At 50.1% G+C, this 20,476-nt stretch overlaps 1 long non-coding RNA gene across 1 annotated transcript in view; it reads right to left on the bottom strand.

Moving 5' to 3' along the window:
- Window positions 1–17,367, bottom strand: part of LOC122230617 — a 28,683-nt gene extending 11,316 nt beyond the window's left edge. Inside the window, exons 1-2 of the long non-coding RNA XR_006207622.1 lie at window positions 16,915–17,367; window positions 8,393–8,444 (exon numbers count right to left, since the gene is read on the bottom strand). This is a non-coding gene — a long non-coding RNA (uncharacterized LOC122230617). The remainder of the gene's footprint in view (window positions 1–8,392; window positions 8,445–16,914) is intronic.
- Window positions 17,368–20,476: the final 3,109 nt, after the last annotated feature.

Raw genomic sequence — 20,476 nt, 5'->3', positions numbered from 1 at the left:
GGTTGTCCCTAAAGTCATGGCAGCCTAGGCAGACAGACTCCCGAGGTGGCCGCCAGGGGACATTCAGGCTGACCATTCCTGCACGAAGCATGTATTGGTGGGAAGCGGTGGTGTGGGTGGACATTGCGGACGGAAGCCTCAGGAGAGTTCTGCAGTCGACTGGCCAATCCCACCATTGCTGCAGAATGAGCCACTGGGGTCTGTTTCGCTTTCTTCCCGCTTGGATCTAGAACAGTGATTCCCAACCTCTCAGCAGTCGGGGACTTTGCTCCCCAAGGCAAATGAAGTAATGTCTGAAGACTGGTTGTCATAAGGCGGGGCAGGCGCTATCAGCATCTGGTGACTTGAGGTCAAGGGTGCTCTTAGACATCCTCCCGTGCACAAAACTTCCCAACTCAGAATTACCCAGCTCCAAAGGCGAATGGTGCCCAAGTTGAGAAACCCCGACCTCAATTCTCCGGGTTCCAGAGGGAAAGTGCAGATATCAGAAGAGTTTCTCCGTGACCAAGTCTGACACGGGTCAGAAGGTGGGGGTCAAAGCGATCTCCGAGATCTTGGACAGAAATGAGCTTGAGAAAACGGGTCTAGCCCCATCTCCACTGGCACCAAGATCAGTAATCAATTATACAAATATCAGGCACCCTATGTTGAAATTTACTCACTTTGCCGTTTTGAACACTGTTGTGTGTTTCTACCAGTGAAATCCTTTGAATTACAAGCTGTTCCGGGACAGGCTCTTCTGGGGATGGCGAGGGTGGAGCCGACTGCTGGAGGGAGGCTGGGCAGTGCGAGGCAGATGGAAATCACAGGAGCAACGGTCCTGCCTTGAGGGATGGGCAGGGTGAGGCGGGGCGACCAGGCGGGATGACGAGCCTACCTTCACGGGGACGAGGCTCAGGCCACCGAGAGCGGAATGAGGATTAGAGTCCATTACAGGCCCTTCGGCCTCAGAGCTGAGAGCTCTGATTCCACTGAACACGCCCCTGATCTCAACTGGAGAGCAATTATCCTTGAATTTGAAAGATGCTTTCCAGTAAGGACAAGCGCGTGCCTCATAGTGGAAAAAAAAAAAAAAAAAAAAAAGATAACAGCTTTTTGGAGGCACACAGACAGGGAAGCACCTGCTGACTGTCTTCGGCTTTGGATCAAAGGAAGCTTTTCTGCCGGGTGGTGGGACTGAAATGATGTATTGCCAGGGGACCGTATGTGCAGTGGGACCTTCTGGATAGATCTCCGTTCCGCTGCCCCTCTGAGCTGGTCCCCCTCTCAGCGGCCACCCTTGTGCTCCCTCCCCTCGTCCCCCAGGGCAGCCAGGAATGAATATGCAGAAAGGAGGCTGCATGGGTCCTGAGTTACTAGGCAAGACGGCAAAGCCAATCCGGTGGGCGTGAGCGGGTGAGCTGGTTTAGGGATATGATCTAGCTCCCGGGGTCCAGGGAGAATGAGAGAACCAGCCTCTAGGCAGGGCTTCCAGAACCTATCCCCAGAAGCACCTGTCAGAGCTGCTTAATAAAGCAAAGGGTGCTTCTGTCAGTCTGAATGCTGGCCTGCACCCAGCCCTGTAGCTCATCGGGGTCCGTGCACCTGCGGGAGGGGGTCGGGCCGGCTCCCCATCCACACGGGGGGCTGGGAGATGAGAAAGGAAGGCGGGTGGGGAGCCACTGGACGGGAGGCAGAAGGGAGACCAGGCGGGCACAAGGACAAACACCCTCCGCCAAGGGGGAAGGCAGATGAGAAGAGAGGGCAGGGCAGCCAGGGAGGGCTGAGCGCGGCAGAGCCCTGGGGGCTTCCGGGAGACCTGAAACTTCCTATCAGAGGGACCCTTTAATTCCCTGAATGGCTTTCGCTGAGGAGCTCATTTAGAGGAGGAGGTAATGCAGCCTGATACAGACCGTGTAATGGCAGGACGGAGTAGTCAAGAGCAATGAGCTGGACTTTAAGTTGGTCACTCGTGAGATGATGCTGTGCCTTCCCGTGTGGGCGTGACCTTGCGGCACGGATCTCAGCGTTTAAAGTGTCTGAGTTTTATTGGAAGGGAGAAGGTATGTTTGAAAACGCGCTCCCCGGTGGGCCCGGATTGAGCACCCTGGTGACTTCAGACCAAGAATAGCTCTGCCCTGCCTCAACTGTCCCGCACGGCCCCCAGCTCTCGGTCCAGCTGAGAGGTCAAGGCCTGCAGTGTGTGCTTGGACCTGTGGCTCTGGTCCTTGCCCGCCGGGGAGGGGGCTGCAGGGTGTGCTGTGTTCTCCTAACACCCTGCCCAAGGGGGCCCAGCCTGGGGCACAGACACCCTGTGTCTGGGAGGGCGGGCACCTTCCCCAGGGGTTAAGTGGCTCACAATATCCCAGCAAGCAGGACAGGCCCCGGGGATGGAACGTAAAAGGGGATCCTGCTTCCATTCACCTGGTCTCAGGAACCCTCGGGCTGAGGGACAAAGAGACCCTCAAGGCGAATGCTGATACCTGCTTCCTGGAATTCTCTTTGTCTTGCTTGTTCCCACCTGGTTTCCTTTCCTTAGGTATTTCTTCAGGATCTTTGTTTCTCTTCTAGGCCTCGGAAGGAATCTCTAGCAGCCATCCCGTTTCCTGAGTAGCTCTAAGGGGCCGCCTCCTTCCATCCCCTGACCTAGGGGTGACGGGGGTGACCTACGGTGTCCCCTGCCATTGCTCAGAAGTGAGCGGTCTCTCTGTCCCCTCAGGTTCCAATCCCTCTGTGTTGGGTTAGAGCTGGCCTTCCGCCCTCCTTCCAAGCACCCCTTTCCATGTTGGAAGTTGGGCGCGGCGTTGACGTGTGGCTAAGACAACGAGAGCAGAAATGACACGTGTCCCTTCTGGGTGGAATGTTACGGTGCCGTGTCGATTTGCCGTGTTCTCTCGCGGCGGTGGAGATGGGCCCTCCAGGTGAGCCGAGCCCTGGCCGGCCAGTGTGGACACGTGGCCTGAAGGAGAAATTAACACGCACGTGGGCACGTGTGGCTGTGTCAATGTGTGCCAGTGTGTGCGCGAAGTGGCAGAAATGTTTTGTTAGCAGAGCATGACCTGGCCTCTCCCGACACTTTCACAGCCGCCCCATTTGCACCTGCGAGAGGAGGGGACACTTTTCCTACAAAGGGGACCCTGACCAACCGAAGCATTCCCTTGACTCAGTACCTTCAAATCTGAACCCATCACATCAGTGCCTCAAATCACTCTTTCTCCTGCTGGCGTTCCCGGCCCGGCAGGGGGGCTGGTGGAAGCTTCCGCCAGTTTCCTCCCCGAAGCGCAGAGCCTGGGTAGCGTGCGCACATCCTTCCTCCTCCTGTCGGTCACGTCCCCGGTCACGGCCTCTTTCACACACTCAGGTCCATCCTCGACGGCGGCCCCAGCTCCCGTCTGCCTCTGCTCAGAGTGCCGCCCCTCACCCCCTCGCCCCTGGGAGACCCCTGAGCTGCGCCCTAGTCCTTTGACGATCTGACTCGTGCCCACGTGCCCAGCCATCTGCTGTCTTGCCACCCGGGCTCCTCGCCGAGCCCACATCAGCACTTTGCTCTTCCCTCACACCTCTGTCCGTCCCTGTGCCGGGTGCTGGGTGCCTGACACTCACATTCCCATCGGCCGCCTGGTGGCACCCCCACACCCTTTGGGTGCCTTTACGATGCGCATGCGCGCTGCCAAGTCCGTGGAAGGAGAGCTTTGCGGGCCATCCGTCCCCAGGCTGCACGCTTGTCCGGCAGCCTCCGCCAGGGCCCGACTCTGCACAGCGGCTGGTGTCCCCTGCCTCCCCAGAACGCCGCGCTCGGTGCGGCCAGGGACCCTGTTTTCCCGCCTTCCCCCGCCTTAACACGACGCCAGGGTTAGGACAGCGTCTCCACGCGGAGGGAAGAAATGGTTAAAGAAGCCACTGCATTGGCACGGGGCTGATTCAATGTGCACGGGTTGTAGCTGCTTCTCCCCCTTCATTTCTTCTGACACTAAACGGTTTCCAATCTAGGCCGACTTTGGGCGGCGTCTTGCATCCCAGAGGGATCCCCTCTGCGTTGATGCGGACGGCCGAGACCTCCAAGCACCCACAGAACAGGCCCCCGGCTCTGGTTATGGGCGGTGGGGGGAACCACACGGCCCCCTCGTCCTCTGCGCCGAGCTGGGAAGGAACCGTCCTGGAATGCTTGGGGGCGCAGCTGACGTTCAGCGGTGTCTTTGGGAATAACAACGAGCGGCACTCTTCTTTCCTGTGCAGGTGTGCCCCGCAGACACAGCGGGGTGGCCGGGGTTGGCCTTGCGGCCTGGCAGAAAGGCTCCTGGGGAAGGACCGGAAGGGATCCCGTGGCTGGCAGAGGGAACGCTCAGGGCACGTGTGCCCGAGAGACGCTGGGCGGGTGGCAGCCGGAAGCCGAGAAAGTCAACCCCTGCCAGCATTTGGAGCGAGCCGCGGCCGGCCTCGTGCACCATTTGCCACCGCGGTGACGACCCAAGACGCGCGGCGCTGTGGGGAAGGAGGCAGAAGTGTGACGCCAGCGGGGTGCTGGGTGGGGGGCTTTGGAAAGGGGCCCTGCGTCCTGGAGGAGGCGTCGGGGCCAGCGTCCCTACCCGTTCCGCCCTGTAACCCCCATCACGGTGCGCAAGACAGATTATTTGGTTATAATCCACATTATTCACGGACCCAGGTCGGACGGCTCTCCACCCCCTGCTATATTTGACACGTGCCCTGGAGCTCGAGGTGTGGGGAAGATGCACCGACACGCATTGCCCGGGAAGTGAATTATCTACAGGAATCTACATAAGCACAGCCTACCAAGGTAGCGCAGACGCACCATGATCCCAGAGCCCCCAGGTCATTTGCACGCCTTTGGACACCTCCAATCTGTCACTGTCTGACTTAGGTTGCAGCGGCTAGGGCAGACCCTGCCCTCCCCAACGTCATCTCCAATGACAGCGCGATGCGGGATGGGATTTCCTCGGCTGGGTCACCATATGCCGATTTATAGACAAGGTCGGCAGTCCCCCCCTGGGTCAGCCTTTCAGCTTGATTTCACTTAGTGGCTGGGGTAGTAAAGGGCTGGTACCCGAGGGGCAAGCTCAGAGTGATCTCTTCCAATGTGGGTTTTGTTTTGCACCATTTGGAACTGGGCTTCTGGTGGTGTAAATATGAGTATATCCGTTTCCAAGGTGCAGACACAGATTAAAATGTCAACAGGCAGTGGTAAAAAAAATCAATAGCCTTTGAAGGGTTGAAAGTCCACAGCTGGTTAACGCCAGTGTGCAGTTTCCTAATTTTAGACCGTCTGTGAACACCTCTCCGTGCCTCCTTTCCTTTCTGCCTACTTGTCCTCTTCTGCTCCTTGTGATTTTGTACCTTTCTTCTGGGTCTCTTTTCATATATATTTTTTTTCCCGGGTATTTTTCTCATGTGAACTTTTGCTGTCTACCTCTTCCTCCACAGCTGATTTTTTCTCCTTTCTCTATTTTTCTTTTTCCTTTTCGTGTCCCTCCTCGTTTCAACCGTGCGACATAAACATGTTTTGAAAAGTAATCTTACTTTTATCACATAAAGTTTCTTTTAATTAAACATTTAAAAATCTGCTAACATGGGGCGCCCGGGTGGCTCAGTCGGTTAAGCGGCCGACTTCGGCTCAGGTCACGATCTCACGGTTTGTGGGTTCGAGCCCCTTGTCAGGCTCTGTGCTGACGGCTCGGAGCCTGGAGACTGCTTTGGATCCTGTGTCTCCCTCTCTCTCTCTGCCCCTCCCCTGCTCACGCTCTGTCTCTGCCTGTCTCTCAAAAATAAATTAAAATTAAAAAAAAAAAACTGCTACCATTTTTGTGTCTTCTGTTTGCCCTTTTTTGTAAAAAAATTGGGACACCGCATAGGCTTTTTTGAGGTGGCGATTAATAGCCCCCGGAAAAATATATTCCTTCTCCCTGCTCTGGAAGATGAAGAAGTTACCTATCTTCATTACAGTATTTGCATATCCATTGATCACATTTGGACCCGTATGGTGACAGGAGAATTGCAATCCCATTCTGGTTCAACACAGAGATGTTCTCCTAACCAGATGGTTTTCGCTTGGCAGTTTAACAAGCAAAGTGTTTACTGACTCTGAAAAACCATTCAGTGCATTGTGTCCTGGGCATTTGTGGTTCTGTTTATGTCCCTTTTCCCCAGTGGCCATGGATTTGATGTTCCCATCAAATGCATTGTGTAGTAATTGTATGCTAATTCTTTGCTTAGCCTACGGATAGAATCTCCCTACATAATTATGTATTTATTTCCTTGTAGATTTCCTATGTAGAATCAATGTATAGCTGTGTACAACATTATTCCTGAGTTTAGTTTTGATGAAATGTTTATTAGTGTGGACTGCATGATTAACTTTCATAGCGAGTGCCTACAAGAATTCTGCATTTTTTATAGTAGTGTTCTTTACCTCTATAAGGCTCAGGCAACTGGACTGTTGGGTGCGATTCCAAGATCTGTTCTCACTCTTTAAGTTTCCTTGTGTGTTGAACATATCCATGTAATCGTTTTCATAGAAGCATGGCAATACCCTTTCATCTGCCCCAAGGGTTTGGAATTCAATTTTTACAGACTTCTCTTAAGCAGTGGATTCATAGATCAAAGTCATTAAAATTATTGCAGAGGTAACCCGGAGACCGAAGCCCCACAAATCAGCAGTCCAGTGGGGGGCTCTTATTTAAATGCATCTGGATCCCACAGAGATAGAAAAATTAAAACACTTTTATCAGAAATTGTGACCGTGTCGAAAATATTGACTCGTATAGCACCCTTAATGTTTTATTTACGATTCAGTTAGACTAGTTAAAAAATTCACTGAACTAGAGTATCAATTTCTAACACGGAACTAATTATAAAAACTATTAGCATCAGAACTCACACACAACACCATCCAGTTCAATTTGCCCCCACGCTCAAGACTCCATTTTGTTCATAATGATGCTGGGTTCCAGGCCATCGATCCTTCCAGCATTCAGAGAATCTACGGGTCTTTTGTGCTGGTGACTTTGGAGTTAGAGATTAGAACGAAATCTGCAAACGTGCTGTGGATCGTGAATCAGCTGGTGCTGTCCACGGTCCCTGCATATTTTGACCACATAGGTTTGTCAGTTTTGTGACGGTACTGGCCACCTCACTCTTTCCTTCTAGGTCTGAGAAGAGTGCATTCTGTGACTTAGCTCCTCTCCCTTGCAGAGAACCAATTTGGGGTCTTTCAAACCAAGGAGCAAATGCTTTGCAATGTTCCAGTCTGCAAGACTACTGTCAGAAAGACGGGTGAGGCAGAGACAGGGCAGGGATGATACAGAAATGAGTGTAAGAGAGGCGTGTAAATGCTGGGGGTGGCTGTGCGGTCCCCCCGTGGAGTCATCATTTGCATGGTGAAATTGGCACGCGTTCGAGATAAAGGAAATCAGGAAATTAGGGATTTGGGGTCAGGAATTAAAAAATTCAATGTAAAGAACACTTTACCATCATTTTTTTTCCAGGAGGGGGTAGACTTTGGGGGATGAGGATTCATTGACTATGCTACGGAAAGACACATATTTTAATAGTCTCATGATTTAGGAATAGTCGAAGGAGAAAGCGGGGGCCAAGATAAATGTGGGCAAGATTAACGCAGATCGAATTTAATAAGGTGTTCATGGCCCGAATGATGATAGAGAAGTGTCTGCAACCTTCCCTTGTAACTTGAGATATGAATTCTGTCACCAGGACAACGCATATTTCCAAAGGGGGAAAAAACCCCGCATTGTCTGTTTATTTCATATCCACGCGGTCTTTAATATTTAAACTTCAACGTACAAAGCCACATGTCTCATTTTGCAGGAGGAGGTATTATAATTAATCCCTCTTTCCTCTTAAAAGTGCTTCGTGTGTCCCGTTTATCTAACTTACGAGCTTAGAGCCTGATACCAGTGATCTGTTCCAAACCTGAATCATTACCAGTTACTTCCGCGTCAAACACCCCAGTTTTAAATCCTCGAATCTGAAAATTCGGAAGCACACCGGAAAGGTTTAACAACGACAAGCCATTCTTTCTTTCTTCTCTTTAGATGATGATCCAGCCTATGGAATATCTGCCCATAAAACGTGAGCTGACTATACCCAAACCTCCGAAAAGCGAGATTGGAATTATGGTGGGTCCCGATCCGCAACACAGACCTACAAACAAAACCCCATACTGGGGTAACAATTTCAGCACAGAGTTCAGTCCCACACAAGATGACTTTCAAGGAAAGCACCTTGTAATAGCAACACAATCCCGTCTACGCGAAGTAGACCTCGGTGATCACAAGAATGGACGAGAAAGACAGATAATCACAAAGCAATGGGGGTTTTGTGTGACTTTGTGGTTTTCCATTTAAAACCAAAAATAAAGAAGAAATTTCCAGTTACTCACTCATGGATTCTGTCAACCTGGCCATCGCTGTAGTTTCTTCTTTGTGCTTTTTCTGGAGATGAGAAGAAAAGACATTCATGTAGAAGACACCTCTGAAATGGGAACTGACACAAAGGATCAGATACAGCTCTCTTTCTTTCTTTTCTTCCTCCTACATTAGAATTTGGTCACCGATGATGAACCGAATTTAAAAATCTCATATTCTGGCTACTACATAATCAGTCACCGGAAAGAGACTTTTAGGGCATTAAAAAACCTTGCCATTGCTCTTGGAAGGGAGTGTCTGTCACACTGATTTTGGATATACATAATTGGTGACGCACAACCAGTTTTCAAAACCTCTCTGACACTGGATTTTTGACATCCATATGCCAATCTTTGCTTTCTATTTTCTCCTGGTGAAGCTTTTTTGGTATTTTTGGAGCTGGTATTTTTGCAGTCATTTGATTTCTTTTCTTTTTTTTTTTTTTCTAAAGGCTAAGTAGATTGTATACATTTTTCCTTTGTCTTACTTTTTTGAATTCCTGGGGTCTTTTGAAAGTTATCACTTTTGATGGGTTTATAACCATATCTATTTTGGGTTGAAACTTTTTGTTTCAGCTGGGATATAGGTTATTACCCACTGAGTTTGCGAGCCAGAATGATACATACATAAATGGAATCTGTCCTAATTGAAAAATTACTTTGAGCTGTTAAGAATCATGGTCATCTCGACTGTAAAGTTCTCTTCAGTTTTTTCAGATTTCTTTAATTTCCTTGGGTTCTTAACATGTGCAGTAACTGAAACATTGGCCATTGTTTTACTTTTTTGTAGCCTGATTCTTTTTCTGAGTATGAAACGGATACATGCTCATTATTCAAGAACTCCAAAAATACTGAAAAATTATAAATCAGAAAATACAGTTCTCCCCAAATCACCCCCCCCCAGAGGAAAACCACTGTTTACACTTTGGTGAAAACCTTTGTATTCCCATTTCTGTACCTATGAAAACACGCAGATATGGAAATGTAATTCCTTTTTTATAGATATAAATATCTACACTATCCGTACAACATCGTCAGCTACTTTTTCACTTAAAACTACATCCCACATCCTTCTAGGTCAGTGCGGTAGACTACAGCACACTGTTAAAAGACTGTATAGCATTCATCGTGGATGAAGGCACCGTGATTTCTTCAAGCAGATTCCATTCAATTTGCTCACAATTTTCCACTCTTTTATAAAATGCTGTGATGAGCATCCCTGAACTCACACCTTGGTGCACCTGTCCTGTTAACTACTTAGGACAAATCTTAGGGTTAGAATTGTTCAGGAAGTAGGAGTACTAAGAATTTTGACACATATGAGTTGTCCCCCAAAACGCTGGATCTGGGAGTGGATAAAAGTATTAATTTCTGGGACACCTGGATGGCTGAGTCAGAGAAGCGTCTGACTTCAGCTCAGGTCGTGATCTCGCGGTTCATGGGTTCGAGCCCCGCGTCGGGGCTCTGGGCTGACCGTTCGGAGCCTGGAGCCTGCTTCGGATTCTGTGTCTCCCTCTCTCTCTGCCCCTTCCCCACTCACATTCTGTCTCTCTCTCTCTCTCTCAAAAATACGTGAACACTAAAAAAAATTTTTTTTAAGTCTTCATTTCCTTACATTCTTGCCAACTTGCCCATAGCATGAGAACATTTCCCCCCTCAATCTTGGCCAAACTGATAGGCAAAAAAGCCAAGTTTCTTGTTATTTTCTATTGTCCTTATTCCTTCCCTGCCCTTTTGTTTCTGAACAACCACAGCGTTCCTTCACGTGTACTCATACATCATGGACTCTCGGTTTCACGTGGTCGTGCTCCAGCCCCTCTGCCATCAACATGGCGGTTCCTAGAAGCCAACGTGGCATCTATCACTCCCCGTGGCCACGGTAGAGCGCTGAGCAAGTCACAGCTGCTTGGCTAGCGCTTGAGTCGTCGCGGCTCGGGTGCTGGCACCCGGCTCACAGAATGATCATTCACCCTCCTGGCGCCACTCTTCCCAAACTAGAAGAGTCCGCTTTCAATGTCAACAAACCGCTCTGCACATCGCAAGTACGCGTGATTTTCAGGAGGCCTGAACTCACAGCCACGCGATCGGTGTGCTGCCTCTTCCTTAAACTGATCGTTGCCCTTGAGAACAGACGGACCCGGGAACTGCGACCCACCCTCCTACCTGCAGGGGCATCTGACCCACGATAGGCAGCCTGCCGCGTGGTTGCTGCCCGGAGGCGGGAACGGCATGACTATGGAGAGGCTAAGCGCGTCAACCGGGGCAGGCGAAGAGAAGCTCGTCGCGGCTCACAGGCTCACAGAGATGGGCACAGCGGCTGCTTCAAAGCGGGCCCACTCTAGTGGTTGCTGACAATTTGTGCGTGGAAGCAACTCCAAGGTGAGAATTCCACGATGATCATCCGTGACCTGTAGGACAGGTCTTGTTCTGCCTCCGCCTGCTCTGGGTTGACGATCCACGACAACCCTGCTCTGCTAGCCTAGCTCTGCTGTCACCCCCCCCCCCCCCACCCCCCCGTGACACGGTGCCTCCTGGTATCCTGGTGTGTGGCCTGCTTTTCCTTCATTCTCTGGCTCCGTGCTCCTAGGACCTCACCCTGGATCACTGCTCACTTCAGCTTGGCCCTCCCGAGATGGCCCCAGTGGTGAAAGTCCCCAGAGCACCGGCACCCAGATGCCAGACATTATATCCTTCTGAGGCCCTGTCAGTTTCGTCCATCTTCCGGTGGGTGGCACCACCTTATTCTTGGGACCCAAGGACCCTGCCACCTTTCGTACCTGGTCCTGCTGGTGGGTGGGCCTTGCAGCTATTTATTTTGAGGGAGGGAGGGAGACACAGAGAGAGAATGAGCAGAGAAGGGGCAGAGAGAGAGAGAGAGAGAGAGAGAGAGAATCCCCAGCAGGCTCCACACTCAGTGCAGAGCCCTACGCAGGGTTCATTCCCACGACCGTGAGCTCCCGACCTCAGCTGAGATCAAGAGTCAGAAGCTCAACAGACTGAGCCACCCAGGCACCCCACCCCCTTGCAGCTATTTTCATTCAGATGTGTTGGATGTCCCAGTCCTGGGGAAACCAAACACTGCCTGCATCAGCATTTTTCTCCTCCCTGTAGTCGAATGGAAACTTCTGACACCGAGGGGGGGAGGGGACCTTAGAAACCCTAAATTTAGCTCTCTCAGTTTGACTCATCCATCTCATAACTTATGCTGGGAATCATGGCATCTGTTTCCGTGTTCAGTGGTTCAGTCGTTCTACGGGCTGTCTTCAAACTCCTGTCCCGCCCGCATTATCGTCAGAGGGCGGAGGGTTGCACCTGCAACCCCGCTGAAGCACTGACATCCCACTCTCGGCCCCCAGCAAAGCCTCCACCTCGTCTCAAGCTCAGAGTTTCCTCCAAAGCAAACGTTCTGGTTACCAGCCTCACAACACTGGAGAGAGGTTTAGAATTACGGCGCAGGAAAGCTGGAAGAGATTCTTTAAGAGATCGTCAAGTCCAACCCTGAGGGAACACAGTCGAGGAAACCGAAGCCCCTGCCCAGAGCGGAGGTGCCACCATGCGGGTCTCTTCTCCTGGTCGACAGCCTCTACTCCCCCGGAAATAGGAAAGGCCACCGCGTGCGGGGACACCGAGACCAGAGTCCTCACCCGGCGACCTCGGTGTCACGTTGGGGTTTGTGCGTTTGTCTTCTCTGTGTCCCACAACAATATCCCTGATTGTCTACAGACGGCTGGTGACCGGCTCTGACCTCTCCGTTGGGCTTCTGCTAGGTACTGGACGACTCCACCCAGATGCTCAATGGATGTTCCAAAGCAACCTGCCAAAGCTCCTCTGTCCCTCACACACTTCCGCCAGCCCTCCTACCCCGGCTTCTTTCTCCATTTTCTGCCTTCAGTTTATAGCATCACCACCCACGTTGCGCCTAAGCCAGAAGTCTGAGAACACACCTCCCTCTCCTTCTTCCACACCCCCAATAGTTCACATGTCTTCAATCTAACCCCCCTTGGCTACTGCCTTTTAAAGGGACCATTAATGTTGCTTCCACCTGCCTCGGGTCGCACCTCAACACCGAAGGGCTTATCCTGCAGCAGCCCCGGGGATCTATCTAAAATGCAGGCTTGACCCAGGAACGCCCAGCTCGAAATCTCTCAGACTTGTCTGGCAAGTAAGCAGTCAATCCTGGTCTTTCAGCCAGGGCCGCTTGGAGGGGATGGTTCTGTCCTCCACGCTCACTCTCTTGTTGTAGCTACTTTCCTTCCCTGGCCATCGCTGTTCCTTCTGCCTGGACACCCCAGTTTCCATTTCCTCTTTGTGCGCCCAAATTTACCCCCAAGGACTCCACTGGACACAAGTAGATCTGTGCATTTCCCCCCTATTCTACTGACCATGTTTCCTGACTTCTACTTCTACGCCTGTTCATGCTCCAGTGCATCCTTGTATCACACCGCATCATTTGTGATGGGGGTAAGAGATTCCAGAACCTTTGGGAAAGTCAAGTCCCGCCTCTCCGTAGCCTCATCTGAAGGCTCCCACCAGTGCCGCTGTCACGGCCAGGATGCACATTTGGTAGACCAGAAGTCTCTGTTACTGAAAAGCCCTGTGGTCCTGAGCAAGTCATTTTATTTTTCTTGGCCAGCATCCTGGGTTTTCTCTTTACAGGCTGGTCGGCTGTTTGCTAAGGTGCCCCCAGGACGAGGGAGCCATGTGAAGAGGATGTCTATAAGTGCTTAGCTTGGGAGAGGGTGTGAGTATTGGTAATATTTTAAGATTTAAAAAACAGATGTGTTTGCTTTAAGAATTTTCCTTACGAAATATCTTTCTTCTGGGAAGCAAGAGTTTTGATACTGGGGATAAAGAACAGGTTTACCCCTTGTAAAATGAAAAGAAAACCAGAAATGCAGGCATCTGTATTTTGGCCTGAAATTTTATTGTTCTTATTTACTGTGTCTGTTGTGCTTGCATGTTCTTATCACTTTGAAAGAGAGAGAGAGAGAGAGAGAGAGAGAGAGAGAGAGAGAAAGTACAGAAGGTGGAGAGTCCAGGAAAGAACCTAGGTCTAGAAAGCTGTTGGCTTTGGCTTTGCCATTTCTTAGCCAGTTCCCATGAACTTCTGGGAGCTTCAGTTTGCTCATCTGTAAAGTGGGATAGATAGTGTCTCTCTGTGTTTCCTCGCTCACAAGCCCATTGCGAGAAAAATGAGAAAATGTATGTTAACACACTCATGGATTATATCCCTGTGTGTGAGTGTGTGCGTGTAATCATTATTCCCTTTGGCTACCATGTGAGGGCTGAGGGTTATGGTCTCTTCTTGCTATTTGAGGGCGAATAGTGTCAATGGCTTGTGGCCACGCACCTCACATCCCCATTTCCAGAACCTTCCATCAGAATACAAGGTTCCTCTTGGAAAAGCTGAAATTCTTTTGCTTTAGGAGCCACTCTACTTACGATTGTGTTGTCATGCATTTAATGGAATAAGAGAAACACTTAAAGTTTCGAGGAATCATGATGACGTGTTGAAGCAAAACATGCCCACAGATACTTGAAAACAATTCTGTCTGTTGTGCTGAAATCACGTCAAACTCCTCAGGTAGAATATAGGCCCTCAGGGATAGTGGGGATTTAGTTTTCTTATTGTTTGTGTTCTTTCTGCTATACCTGGGGATGTAAATAAAAGCTCAACAGTTTTATTGGTGTGTGTGTGTGTGTGTATGTGTGTGTGTGTATGTGTGTGTATGTGTGAGAGAGAGATTTATGCCCACACTCCTGTTTCAGCTGAGGACTGCATAGCTTTCTGCTGGGACCATGCCAGAGATATACTTCTCTCTGTCTGACATGACAGAGAGGTTTTTAATGAGGGCAATTATAACTGAGTCTAACTGTAGCTCAAAGCTAAGCCTAAGAAACTGTGTGTGTGTGTGTGTGTGTGTGTGTGTGTGTGTGTGTGTATGCGTGTGTGCATGGGGGCGTGGAGGGAGGCAGAGAGAGTCATATGGGCAAAGCTTTTGGAGAAAGTGGAAGGGGGCTCTTCTGCCCATGCCAGGGGCTCCCTGGCACCCCGGGCAAAGACCTGGCGGGGTTGAGGGACGCCCGTGTCTTCAGTGGTGCTAACTGCCTCGCTTTCTGCTCCCCAGAAACCGAGCCGTTATGGATGAGGGGGAAAACTCATCATAGTTGATATATTTCAAACCAGTCATATTTACATCTTGGATATTTTTATCTCTCTAAAATATGTCCTTCTATTCGTCACCAAACTGTGATTTTTTTTTTCAAGTTACAACTGTTTGAAGGAACATTTATATCAAGGGGGAAATCATAATGCTATTTTATGAACTTGTGTCCTCAACTGGACCTCACCTCCAGGTGAAAGCTGAGGCCCTCCAATCTCCCATCTTGTTCTCAGGGTTCTCTATAAATGCGCCGGCTGTGGTCTCCAGCCTCAACGTCCCTCCCCTCTCTTTCCCGACAGGATGTCACTGCAGGTCACGGGGGAGGGGAGGGGCTGATCTAAAAGGAAAATACCACATCCTCAAACAGCCAATCAAATAAGTGCCCTTATAAATGGTACCGTATATATTGTCTTGAGTAGCCACTAAAATATAAAGGCGGAGGATGTAAGAACCACACATCAGCTTTTTGTCGGCGTGCAAGCATGGTTTGGGACAATAAAAATCGTAACCCCTAACATTTCTTTCCCATTTAGTGTCTAGCCTGGCGGCATGGAGAGCGCATCACTGGACCATCCCACTGGATTCTCACAATGGCCCCACGAAATGGGCACTGGCGTCCACACTTTGCTGATGGGGAGGTTGAGGCACGGTGAGGTTGAGCACATTTCCCCGTTCCACACAGCCGGTAGAGCAGCAGAGACGGGTGTCAAGCCCAAGAAGTCTCCCTTCTGCACCCGCCTTTTTCACCTTGGGGTCACCTGCGTCCCTAAGAACTAGTGACCGGGAACCGTGTCCCCAGGAACTAGTCTCCCAGAGCTAGCTTTGCCAGAAGCAAAGCTGCCAGGGCTGGGACCCGTGGTGAGGATCCGGGTCCAACATCCTCCCTAGACTCACCCGTTGCTTAAACATGGATTGCTTTCCACAAGGTGGGCACCAGATAGAACAGGAGGGAGACGCAGGTAAGGAAGGCTCTGTATCTGCCTTCAGGGAGCCTCCAGCTTAGTTCAGGAGAAAAGATGTGCATATACAGCAGCTGTAGTACACGGTATTGAGGGGAAGAGAGTTCCAAGGACATCAAAGGGAAGAGGGCGCAGGGAGGGAAAGGGGGGGAGGAGGGAGAGAGAACAGAGAGGGGAGAGAAGGAAAGGGAGAAAAGAGAGAGACAGACAGAGAGACAGAATGAAGTTCTAACCCACGGGACCAGAACGGGCTCACAGAGGAAGGGCTGCGATGTGTCAAGGAGAAAGGAGGAATCATGAGGGAAGGGGAACAGCGAGGCAGAGGATCTTAGGTGGAGACACAGCACAAGGAAACGTGGGGGAAACCCGGTGCCTGTGTAGCAGGTGCCTCGTGCGGCAAAACACGAGAAGACGGTACGGGGCTGACGTTGCAAATCAGGGTGCACGCCGTGGAGGGCTACGGTGCCGGGTGCCGTGATGCCAGGCTGAGTCGCTCAGGGGGGAGATTTCGGCTGGGGCTGGGGCGGTGCTTGAAGCGGTGAGGGGAGGACGGGGGCCAAGGTCTGAACCTCCAAGAGCACCTTGGGGAAACAGCGCATGCTCTTTCCTGGAAACCAAGGTGCAGAGGGGTTTGAAGAATTAAGAACTTGCCCATCAGAATGTGATAGAATTTTACCTAGATAGTATTCCTCCTTGATTCATTCAGTCAAGGCTCCTACAGTGATCTCCAGCTTTCACGGTTTGGGGTGAAAAACCCGGAGGGGACTGTTTGAAGGAGGGCCATGCAGGAAGTCCTTGGGGATACAGCCTCCTTTGCAAAAGGTGGGGAGGGCCACTGCCCCACCCAGACACCCTTTCTAAGGTCTCTTCTGTACAGGTCACCCTGCTGGGTTCCTGATGAGGACATCACCGTGGCCACGTTGACCAGACCGGCGATGGCCCTAATGCACTGAGGTAGGAGAATGTCATAAAAAAATGAAATCAAACTCAAGGTTGTGCTTGTACTAAATCCCCTTGATTCACCTGGGCTTCGGGATGAGGGCTCAGGTTGGAAGAAGGGGTTTGGAGGACGTCCTTTGGTGCCTCCTGGGAAGCATGGACTTCAGGGACTTCTGAAGGTTGAAGGGCTAACAGTTGGGAAACTGGTGGACCCTCCAGGTGCGGAACACCCCCAACCCCACCTCTGCCTGCGTCCTCCCCTGCTTGAAATTCTGTGGGCCAACCTCTAGACTCCCAGCACCAACATCCCAGCAACGTTTCCTGAATGCCCAGTGTGGTTGGTTTCTTTGAATAGGATGAGTGACTCATTCCTCCTTTCCTAGAGCTCCTGGAAATATCATAAAATGTAGGACAAGCATTATCCCCAAAGTCATACCAAGAAGTTCCTTTTAAAGAAGATACCGAGCCAGGCTGCAGAAGGGCACAGAGGATTTCTAGGCAGCGGAAGTCGGCAGAGCCTGTAGCCGGCAGCCATCGGGGGACTTTTTCCCAGGCAAGCACTCCTGCTTCTAGGAGGCGTCTCTGCCAGGGTCAGCCCCAGCCTCCCCAGGACTCAACTGCCAAGGGCTGCATCTCGGAAGCAGCAGGGACTCTTCTGTCCGTCTCTCATCACCCAATCCGTTGCTTCTCTTCTGGGTCAGCAGCTCTCAGAAGGTTCGTTTTGCCTCCAGCGCCATCTTGCAGGAAACCTACCCCTCACAGCGGCCACTGCCGCTCCTACCTGCCTTCATCCGAGACACAAGCTTTGCTAACCCCTCTCTGTTGACCAGAAAGGGTGAGCAGATGCCGTATTCTTTCCTTCCTTTTCCCTTTACTCTTTCCCTTTACTCTCCCGGTTGGTCCACAATCCAAGTTCTGGGCCCGTGGAGTCGCAATGGCCGGTCTGCCCTCCCAGCTCTGTTCCATTCCGTGGTAGGTCAGCACCTTCGCTTCAAAACCTGGCCTCCACGTACTTCTCCAGGAGCGTTTCCCACCCCTCCTCGCTTCTAAACTATCCTCCAGCCAAAGGAGCCCCTTTAGGGACCTGAACACATGGCATGGGCTCACCCCTCCTCCTGCTTTCTCTGCTTGCACAATTACCCCCTATTCGTCATTGAGGACTTTGGCGCAGGTGTGTTTGACATTGTCTTGACATTGTCCCCGACTATCCCTTTCCTAGTGACCGCTCTCGGCACCCCAGCACCTGCGCATGCTTCTGTCACAGGACTTCTTATTTCTGGACCCGCGGCTGTCAAAACAGGGCACCTCAGAGGCAATACTCATGACAACTTCAGGAACAGCTGGAAAGCAAAAAAAGGATGAATCCCTTTGTTTCCAAAGAAGAAAAAATAAAATCCCGAAGGAAAACTAAAATACGAGTAGGATGAATAGGGTTTGTTTCCTTGTGTTGTCAGGAGTTTCTGGACGTGGATTGCTGACTGATGATTTGTACAGAACATTCCAAAAGGGTTTCTGCTCCGGGATGTGGTGCAATGAAAGGACCTAGGAAGAGCCGTTCCAAAATTGTTTCGGAGACGTGGTCCATTCAAGGAAAAAAAATCCCTTCTGATCCCTTTTATTTGTGATCGTATGGAATTGTTTCTCTTATTTGATCAGAGATGGGCGGAGAGGGTAGCGGTGGCATTCATGAAGTAGGACAGGACAGTGACATACTAATAATTGGTTAGTTACTTTGACATACACGGGATGTTTAGAAACGAATCACCTGACCCGGCAGATTGACTTTGTTTTAAGGAGTCATTCAAGTGGTGGGACTGACATGGTCACTAGAAGGCCTTATGTTTGTCTAACGATGCAACGCTGTATTAAGGAGCCCTGTGCAAAGGTACTGTGGCAGGATCTTGGTTACACAAAGAAAGCAATTGCTCGGTGCCCAAGATTTTCTTGCCTCTTAATGTCTTCCTATAGTTTCCAATGGCAGGAATGAGCCAGCTTCCTCCCCCAGGGCTGCGCTCTTCCATACCGCCTGAGACCATTCGTTACGTTTCCCTTCAAGAACTGGCTGGGTTGTAATGCAAAGGAAGGGAGTCAATGAATCATTCATTCATTCGTTCATTCATGGCTCAGGCTGGTGAGGCAATGATATTGCAGAGCTTTTGAGAGGGTTATGATCGTGTTTTTTGACAGGAGATTCACCCAATCATTTAAGACGAAGCTGCCCGATATTGGATGACCCACGTGGGGATCCCCCAATCGGATGGGTAACCAGTGGGGTACAATGGCAGCTCCTGCCCAGGCCGGACCAATCTTGGGCACTGTCAGCATCCAGGGAAGTGACACTGTGACACAGCAGAGCCTCCAGGGCCGCTGAGAACCCCCGTTACTGGAATCACCCAGGAAGTCAGCTTGTTGCGTACGCGTGCGAGAAAGAGTACAGGGGACAAGGGATTTGATTCTTCAATCTCTCATCTGTGTCGATAGTTATAAAAGACACTAAGTTGGAGGAGTATTTTTAAAATGTTACTTTGCAAAATTCAATTTCATAACCAAATGTGACATTTACTGGGCTAGAGAATGAGGAACATTTATTGATAGACATCATATCATTTTCTGGTGCTCCTTTTCACATATTTTCAGCTTGAACTTCTGTTTGGGAAGAGGAGGGAAGAGAGCGAAAGTGACTCCTTTATTTGGTACTTTGCAGCTGATTCTCAGCAGTAGAGATCTCAGAGAAGAAAGGAAAATAAGAGAACACCACTCTAACCTTCTTCTTCTTCTTCTTCTTCTTCTTCTTCTTCTTTGTTGTTCTTTGGTTTTTTTTCCTTCTTTTTATTTAAAATTTCCCTGATTTCCGCTTCTGGGAAGATGGGAGTGGATGTAGTTTTTCCCCTATTCCCCCCACTAAGTACGGCTAAAACTCCTTGAAGATTGTATTTTATATTTTACAACAAACATAAGAAGGCTCAAAAAAAGTGGGGGAAAGAAGGGATACCAGCCAGGGATCTTGGGGTGTTGAGTTTCCTGGTTTTTGCTTTGTTTTGTTCTTATATCTCAGAGTGGCTACTGGAGAAGCCAGCAACTTGGAAATGTCAACAGGTACAGATAAAAACATCCCAAGGGAAGTCTGCCACCTCTAGCAAAAAGACCAGAAAAAAAGGCAACCTAGAAAGAAAACTTTAAGACCTTAACTCCTCTACTCGAGCCAAAAGCCACAGAAAACAATTACCAACCCCACCCCTGCCCCCCGAGAGTAGAGGATGAATGGGAAGGCTAGACTTTCACCCTTACTAGGCTGTGACAAGTGCCCCAAACCTCCTGCCAGGGTGGTTTCAGAGAAGACAGAGAAAGAAGCCCAGATTTTCATCCTTACTGAGGGGTAATGGGTCCCCCAGAGACTACATGGGACGCCTGGACTTAACCTTCAAATTCAGCAGTAATGAGGCAGCTTCCCATTCCCACTGGGGTAGCATTAAAAGGATCCCAGTGTAGAGTCAGCACTTCCTTTCACCACTGAACAGTAACAATGCAACTCCTCCAAAGTGTGGCAGAGACCATAGGGGAAGCATAATGAGCTGCCTTTCTTATTCCAGCCAAGGTGGTATCACTGGGAGTCCAGTGGGGAGCCTGAACACTCATCCCCACCCACGAGCAACAAGGATCCTCCCCCACCCTGTCAATGGAGACTGACATCCCAATAAGCAATCCCTTAACCCGCCCAAATGGTGTCAGAGGAGCCCTGCCATAAAGAAGCTTTAAATAAGATCTAGAATCTTATAACGTAGCACCCAAAATGTCTAGGTTGCAATAAAAAGAAATCACTTGTCACAACAGGAGTCAGAAAGCGATCACACCAAATGAGAAAAGAGAAACACTGACACTGACGTGACACAGATTTTAGAATTATCTGGGAAAGATTTTAAATCAGCCGTCATTCAAAAGTCTCAGCAAAGAAACAGCCATGCATCAGCAAAAAAATTTTAGAAGGTATAGAGAAGAAC

Source organism: Panthera tigris, chromosome C2 (assembly GCF_018350195.1).
Source record: "Panthera tigris isolate Pti1 chromosome C2, P.tigris_Pti1_mat1.1, whole genome shotgun sequence".
NCBI lineage: Eukaryota > Metazoa > Chordata > Mammalia > Carnivora > Felidae > Panthera > Panthera tigris.
The sequence above is the reverse complement of the archived record's forward strand: the minus strand, read 5'-3'. Positions and strand labels throughout refer to the sequence as shown.